An 8,715-nucleotide genomic window follows, 5' to 3' on the forward strand; every position below is an offset into this window, starting at 1 on the left:
CATCATCTAGGCACTGAATAAAGAAATTATTGTATATATGCACTATGGAGTACTACTCAGCTGTAACAGCAAATAAAAAAATGAAATACTTTATTTTGCAACAAGATAATCACCACTGTATACCATTATACTTAGTGAAATGCACAAGTCCCCCCAAAAAACCAAATACCATATGTTTTCCCTGATCTGATGCAACTAACAGAATACCTGAAATGTAATATATTCAAGCAAGATAGTCATTTGGAGAATGCATGATTGTTTGTAGTCCTTGTTTCTTCCATTGATGAACAACCTTCAGTTTTGCTTTATTTTGTTTTGTTTTCTTTCTCTTCAAGTTTTTTGCTGAAATCTTCTACTTAGAGTAGGGCTAATTATAAGATCACTAAGTGAATTGATACTAGATCATCATAAAAATTAAGAATAGGAATCTGAGAAGGGTGGGAGGATTGGAATGTGGGTAAGGACGGAAAGCCCCATTTTGTTCCTAAACCTGCATACATGAAATATCTGAAACTTGTATCACTTAAATTAAAAAAAAAGACTACATATTGTTTACAGCATCAAATGGTTGGCTTATGACATCATAATGATTGTTTTTCATATTTCAATTGATTATGCCATCACAAGAGATTTTATGACATCACAATTGATTATAACATAACAATGGTATCTTTATGACAACACAATAGTATGCTATGTCATCACAATATTGATTTATTCCATCACAATTTATTTTATGACTTCTAATTGGTTATAACATGATAATCATTTGTGACTTCAGAACTGATACAAGATCCCAATGGTTTATACGGCATAACAATTGCTTATGATACACAATGGTGGGTTATGGCAACACAAACTGATGATGACTGCAGATTGGTAGATTTATAACATCACAATAGTCTTTATGAGTTGATTATGACATCACAATGATAGATATATGGTATAACAATGATGGATTCTCACATCTTAGTTGATTAGACCATTAAAGGGATTTAATGAAATCACAATTGATTATGACGTAATGATAGGTTTATCAATTATAACACATTTTTTCATGATGTGATATCTGTTGACATCAAAATGGTTTTAACTACATGATAGTTTATTATAACATTATATTGGTAATTTTACAACATTACAATTGAAGCTTAGGATATCAAAATATTGGTTCATGATTTTACAGTTGATGGTAAAATCTCAATGGAAATTCATGTCATGTCCACCCAGTAGTCATTTATGACATCCCAATTGATTATTATCTCACGATGATAGTTTTATGATAACAGAATGAGATTCATTTCATCATGACCACATTATGTTTGCTCTCTATATATTTATGGCAGGACAATATTAGTATATGACATGAAAATAGTTTTCATAATATCAGAATTGTTTGTAACTTCAATATTGTTTATAACATCACATTTGATTATGCCATCACAATCGTGGTTTATGACATAGAAATTGAGTAAAATAAATTATAGATTTATTACATCACAATGGTTTTATTAATTCATAATTGAATATGACATCATAATAATTAGTTTATGGGATCACAATTAATTTTGATGTCAAAATGTTAAGGTTATGATGTCCCAGTTATTTCAACAACTTCACATGATTATGAGACTACAAGGGTAGTTTTGTGAGATCATATTCATCATTATGGCAACATGAGGGTTGTTCATGACATCACAATTGGTCATAATATCACAATGGCAGGTTTATGATATAGGAATTATTGGTATATGTAATCACAAGTATTATTATGACATCACAATGGTAGGTTTATTGCAGTATAAGACATTTTATGTCATCTCAATACTGATCTATGACATAATTGTTTTTATGACATCACTTCCAATTACAGTACTACCACAATGGCCTATGACATTTCAATTGATTCTGGTGTTACAACATTGGATTTATGGCATCACAATGGCTTTTATGACATTGCAATTGATAATAACATCACAGTGGTTAGATTATGATGTCACAATGGTGATTTATCAAATCCTGATTGATTATATCACTATGATTTCAATGATGCCACAATTGATTATAACATAACAATGGTAATCTTATAAAATCACAGATTTTACCTATCACAACATTATACTTATACTTCTCAATCATTTTATGATATCACAATTGACTATATCATGAGGATGATAGTGAATGAAAATTTATTATGCCATCAGAATACTTGTGACATCAGAATATTCATTTATGACATAAGAATAGTTTTAACATCCTCATAGATTTTGACATTGCATAACATTATAATTGATATCACAATGATAAGTTTATGATGTACCAATTGGTGCAGTGACTTCATAGAGGTAGTTTTATTTTATTTATTTATTTATTTATTTATTTATTTATTTATTTATTTATTTATTTTGACAGGCAGAGGTAGCCAATGAGAGAGACATAGAGAAAGTCTTCCTTTTTCTTCTGGTTCACACCAAGTGGCCATTACAGCCAGCACATTACGGCTGGCATGCTGTGCTGATCCGAAGCCAGGAGCCAGGGGCTTCCTCCTGTTCTCCCATGTTGGTGCAGGGCCCAAGGACCTGGGTCATCCTCCATTGCCTTCCTGGGCCACAGCAGAGAGCTGGACTGGAAGAGTAACAACCGGGACAGAATCCAGTGCCCCAAACAGGACTAGAACCCAGGATGCCAGCGCCACAGTCAGAGGATTAGCCTAGTGAGCCATGGCACCAGCCACAGAGGTAGTTTCATAACATTATAAAGATCATTATGACACAACAAAAGTTATTCATGACATCACAATTTATTACTACACCACAATGATAGGTTTATGACACCACAATGATTTTTACAACTTTGCTATTGATTATGACATCACAACAGTAGTCTCCTAGGCATTATTTTGTGATCACAATAATGACTTATGACATCACAGTTGATTATGACTCCATAATGCTTGTTTATAATGTCATAATATTTTTTTATGATTTCACAAGTCATCATGAAATCACCATGATAATTTTATGATACAATCATGGTTTATCATATCTCAGTTGATTTTTCAACCTCACAATTGATTAATAAATAAGAATGATGACTTGATTTTTATGTCACAATACTGATTTAAAAAATCACAATGGATTTTATGACATCATAATAGAATATATCATAATAGTGGTTTATGTTATTACAATTTTGACTTGCAAATCTACTACAAATTGTGGTTTATGATACAGTGATTTTTTTTCATTTCACAATTCATTTTTTGGTCACCATGATCATTTATGCCATCACAGCAGGTTTTGACTTCACAATGGTGTTTATGATATCACAATTGTTTATGACATTACAATGGTAGGCTTGTGATATCACAATGATAGTTTGTTACATCGCAATAAATTATGACATCAAAAGCTTCCTTGCACAACAGCTTATTATAATGTAACAATGGTAGTTTCATGATATCACATTAGATTTTATGACATCACAATAAAATTCGAGATAACAATTATGTTATGATGTCAAAGTTGATTTTATCTTAAAACCAATGGTGGTTTATTAAATGAAAATTGACTATAACTATGGTTGCTGCATATCAAAATGATTTTATGACATAAAAATAAATATGAAATCACAATGGTGATTTATAACATCATAGTAGATTATGGTATAACAATTTTGATGACTCCATGATTGATTTGATGTTACAATTTACATATATGAGACCACAGTACTGTTCTATGGCATCACAATGATTTTGTGGCATCATAATTGATCATGATGTCACAATGGTAGCTTTATTATATCACAATGTTTTATGTCATAATTTTGTTTATGTGACCACGCTGGTTTTTATGATAATGAAACTGATGTTAGCATCCTATTGGTGTTTTATGACATCATAATTGATTCTGACATCATATTGATAGGTTTATGGGACAACATTTGATTTATAACTTCCCAACTGACAATGAAAGCACAATGCTACGAATATAATAACACAGTGGTGGTTTATCACATCTGAATACAATACATTATGATATAGAAAGTTAGATTATGATGTCACCATGTCTATTATATTATCACAATTAATTTTTTTCAAGTTTTGCCCCCTTTATTTTTTTATTTAGTAAATATAAATTTCCAAAGTACAGTTTATGGATTACATTGGCTTCCCCCCCCCCATAATTTCCCTCCCACTTGCACCCCTTCCATCTCCCACTTCCTCTCCCATTCCATTCACATCAAGATTCATTTTCAATTATCTTTATACAGAAGATTGATTTAGTATATATTATGTAAACATTTCATCAGTTTTCACCCACACAGAAACACAAAGTGTAAAATACTATTTCAGTACTAGTTATAGCATTACTTCACATTGGACAACACATTAAGGACAGAGATTCCACATGAGAAGTAAGCACACAGTGACTCCTGTTGTTGACTTAGCAATTTGACACTCTTGTTTATGGCATCAGTAATCTCCGTAGGCTCTAATGATGAGTTGCTAAGGCTATGGAAGCCTTTAGGGTTCGCCGACTTCAAACTTATTCCAACAGGGTCATAGTCAAAGTGGAAGTTCTCTCCTCCCTTCAGAGAAAGGTACCTCCTTCTTTGATGGCCCTGTTCTTTCCACTAGGATCTCACTTGCAGAGATCTTTCATTTAGGTCTTCTTCTTTTTTTTTTCCAGAGTGTCTTCGCTTTCCATGCCTAAAATACTCTCATGGGCTCTTCAGCCAGATCCAAATGCCTTAAGGGCTGATTCTGAGGCCAGAGTGCTATTTAAGACATCTGCCATTCTATCAGTCTGCTGTGTATCCCGTTTCCCATGATGGATCCTTCTCTCCCTTTTTTATTCTATCAGTTAGTATTAGTAGACAATAGTCTTGTTTGTGTGATCCCTTTGACTCTTAGACCTATCAGTGTGATCAATTGTGAACTGAAGATCACTTGGACTAAGAGATGGCATTGGTATATGCCACCTTGATGTGATTGTATTGGAATCCCCTGGCACGTTTCTAACTCCACCATTTGGGGCAAGTCCGATTGAGCATGTCCCAAATTGTACATCTCCTCCCTCTCTTATCCCCACTCTTAAATTTAACATGAATCTAACAACTAACTGAGCACCAAAGGGGAAACGTGTTGAAGTGAAATGGACACTATGAGAAATAGTGATTTGATCAGCTCTTGTCCTGACTGTTGATGTACAATATAATACTTAATCTATTTTAGTATTTTTTTTTGTTCTAGTACTATTGGTTGAACTCTGTAATTAACACACAGTTTTTCTTAGGTGTTTAAATTTTATCACAATTAATTTTTAACTATCCCCTTTTTTCTCTTGTCCAATTTAATCTACGTATTTAAGTTAACTGTTTGGAGGAGACTTCAGCCCATGGTACCCAGCCATCACATTTTTAAAGGGAAATCACCCTTTTCCTTTAAAAGTACTTGGGAGGGGGGAAGCCATTGTAACCCATAAGCTATACTTTGGAAATTTATATTCATTAAATAAAAGTTTAATAAAAAAAGAAATATGCCAAAAAACTAGGAATGGGACTGCTAAATCATAATGCATATTTTAGAATGAGAAGTATGTCTTTTCCCTCTTTAAATTGCCATATGGGGAATGGCATCTTGTAACCCAGAGCCACTTCATTTCAAGTCTAATATAAAAGGACTGTGATGGAATGAAAAGTGTGTACAATGCCTTGGAGCAGTTAAAATCTGCTACATGCAACTCAGGCTATAAAGCACTCAAGACTTGGTAGCTTTTCCGCATTTGAGTCCCCATCCCATTTCTAATGAAAATTAACATTTACAGAGTGCATTTACATACAGTATAATACAGGAATGAAGTCCCTTTGCCAGAAGGTAAAATTGTACATTCCCTTGCTATTTCTTGGTTCCAACTTGATAATATCTTTTTTTAAAAATTATTGGATATGTAGAGTTATAGACAGTGAGAGAGACAGAGAGAAAGGTCTTCCCTCCTTTTGTTTACTCCCCAAATGACTGCAATGGCCAGAGTTGTACTAATCTGAAGCCAGGAGCCAGGTGCCTCTTCCTGGTCTCCCATGTGGGTGCAGGGGCCCAAGAACTTGGGCCATCCTTCACTGCCTTCCTGAGCCACAGAAGAGCTGGACTGGAAGAGGAGCAACCAGGACTAGAACCCAGCACCCATATGGGATGCCAGCACCAGAGGCAGAAGATTAACCAAGTGAGCCACGGTGCTGGCCCCCAATAATATGCTTGTAAGTTATAAAGTACTCAGCTAAAATATTTCTTCATAAATAGTTACAAAACCTGCCAAAATACAAATGGGACACACACAGCACACAGCACAAGTAAGAATGCTTAGAGATCAGAAGTGAGTGAGCAGTGAACTACTTAGCTGAAGACAAAATACTACCCTTCCCCAGGACTACAGTGCACAAAAAGATACATCTCAACAACAGTACCTCAAAGCAATATAAAGGCCTGAGGATGAAGCCAGCTCACTTGCAATCCTGTTAAAGAATGAGAGTAACCATGTAGGTCAGATGTATTGGAAAATATTTGCTAGCACAGAATGCTATATTTGTAGAATTTGCTAAGAATTCAACCTTGAATTCTGAAGACATTTGCTAGCAGAGGCTTGCTTTTCTGGAACTACTTCTAATATCAGGATCAAGAAGTCTGTGAATTGTGCATCATATTCATGGAACCAGCCATACCCTTTCACAAGTACATCAAACAGGCTCCAGGGCTTCAGTGTGGTGAAGTGCCACAGTTCTCCATGCATACTGTACTCCAAATTACAGCAGGTGTACTGTAACCTGTGCCTATCAAAACCTCTATGGATCTATACTACCATGTCTAGATGTCTTCTACGAAGTGTTTATACACCCAACAAGCATTTCCCAGATTAACAAATTTTACTCTAATTTTATCTTCTTTCCAAGGTTCCAGAGGTTCACCAACAAGTCAGCTGCCTAAGTTTTTGTTTTTGGCAAATCCCCAGTACTGGAGGCTGAAACAGTCCTGTTAGTGTCATGGGATGGACTGCTTTCTTCTTGTTTGGTCAGTGATGATACCTCTGACAGGAAAGAGCTGCAGGCCACAGGTTCTTAGGGCCCTGAGAACAGGGAAGTAGGAAACTCCAGAAGCTGTGACTCGGGTATTTTATGTTCCATTTGGCAATTCACCATTGAACTGTAGATAGGAGCTGCTATATGTGTAATCACTTTCTGCATTTGGCTCATCAGGGTTATACTCATCGGGATTTGGGCAGTCATCTTCATCATCTTCCTCCTCCTCCAGCTGCTGCTCCAGTGAGAAGGGTCCATTCTCTATACAGTTGGTTTTCAGGATTCTATCCATGTGGGATCTAGGTTTGCAAGTTCCTGTTCGACATCTTCATCTTTCTCAATTTTTTCCTTTCCTGGCGTCTCCTTTTTTGCCTTGGTCCTCAGCTTCACCACTGCACTTTGCAGTCTCCTCCTCAGCAGCCTCCTCCTATTCTGCCATTTTCAGTTGCACTTCTGGGCAATATTCACTATCTTGCTCATTGGAAGATACAGCTGAGGTGATGTTTTCTTCTATTATTTTCCTTTCAGCTCTGCACTCCAGTTCTTCTATCTCCTGCAGGCATTTCTCCAATAATATTGCCTGCCTCTCCTGCTTCTCTTTCAGCTTTTTCTGCCTGTTTTAGTTATTTTTCCTGTAGGTTTTTGCTGTGGAGATGTACTTACTGCAAACCCTGAAGGAGGAGGAGCACCTGCTTTCTGCCATTCAGTGGACTTGGCAGCCATTCTTCTCACATAGGAATCATCCCACACATTAGAATGTTTTGTGGGTTTATGTCAGTGTGAATGATCTTGCATTTACTGTGCAGATAAACTAAACTTTGAAGGACCTGTCAAATGATACTCTTCACACAGCATACTGGGAGGCCTTGATAGTTGGACTTGATCCATTTGAGGAGATGGTGGCCAAGCACTTCAGATACTGTGTAGACATGCATTCCATTCACGTCTGAAATCTTGTTGTCGATCAGCTGGACTACCATGTCTGTGGGTCACTGGGATCACTTTCTTGAACACATTTGAGGAATTTCATTTCATCCAAGGCTGTTTCTATATAATCTTGGGCACTTTTACAAGTTTCATAGCAACAGATCTTTTCCAATGCATATTCCAACACAGCCAGACAGCAGAGAAGTGCCTCCCTCCAGGCTTCCTGATAACATGATAACAGCCATTGAAGAGGTCTCCAATTTTCACTGGATGATAGGCACCTTTGCAGTAGTCCACAGGGTCCTCTTGCTCCTCATCATTTGATCCCTTCCCCTGGCTTTGGGGGTGTGAGGTCTGGCAGAGGTGGCAGAGGTGGTGGCAGTGGCAGCAGTCAAGGAAATAAAGGAGCTGTCTGCTGATGCTCTGGCTTTTTCAGATGCTTCTCTCTTTTTGGCTTCCATTTTCAGGCCTGAGTGGCTAGCACTTTCCCAGAACTCATTGCTACATGGTGCAAGTGGGGTGGCAGGCTTTATGGTGGTGGCAGGTGTGGAGGTCATGCAAGAGCTGAGGTGAACCAAGCCAAGCCAAGCCAAGCCAGGCTGCAGCCTCCCCTTGCTCTGCCAGTGGAGGAGGCTGAACTGTGCCTCTACCACCGTCGCTGCCATGGCCATCACCACTGCCACTGCTCCAGCTCTCTCAATTCTTTTCATGACA

General features: G+C 36.9%; 1 pseudogene; it reads right to left on the reverse strand.

Annotated features, from left to right (window-relative positions):
* Positions 1-6,596: 6,596 nt before the first annotated feature.
* LOC133754036 (SRSF protein kinase 2-like) lies at positions 6,597-8,500 on the reverse strand (annotated as a pseudogene).
* Positions 8,501-8,715: the final 215 nt, after the last annotated feature.

Source organism: Lepus europaeus, chromosome Y, assembly GCF_033115175.1.
Source record: "Lepus europaeus isolate LE1 chromosome Y, mLepTim1.pri, whole genome shotgun sequence".
NCBI lineage: Eukaryota > Metazoa > Chordata > Mammalia > Lagomorpha > Leporidae > Lepus > Lepus europaeus.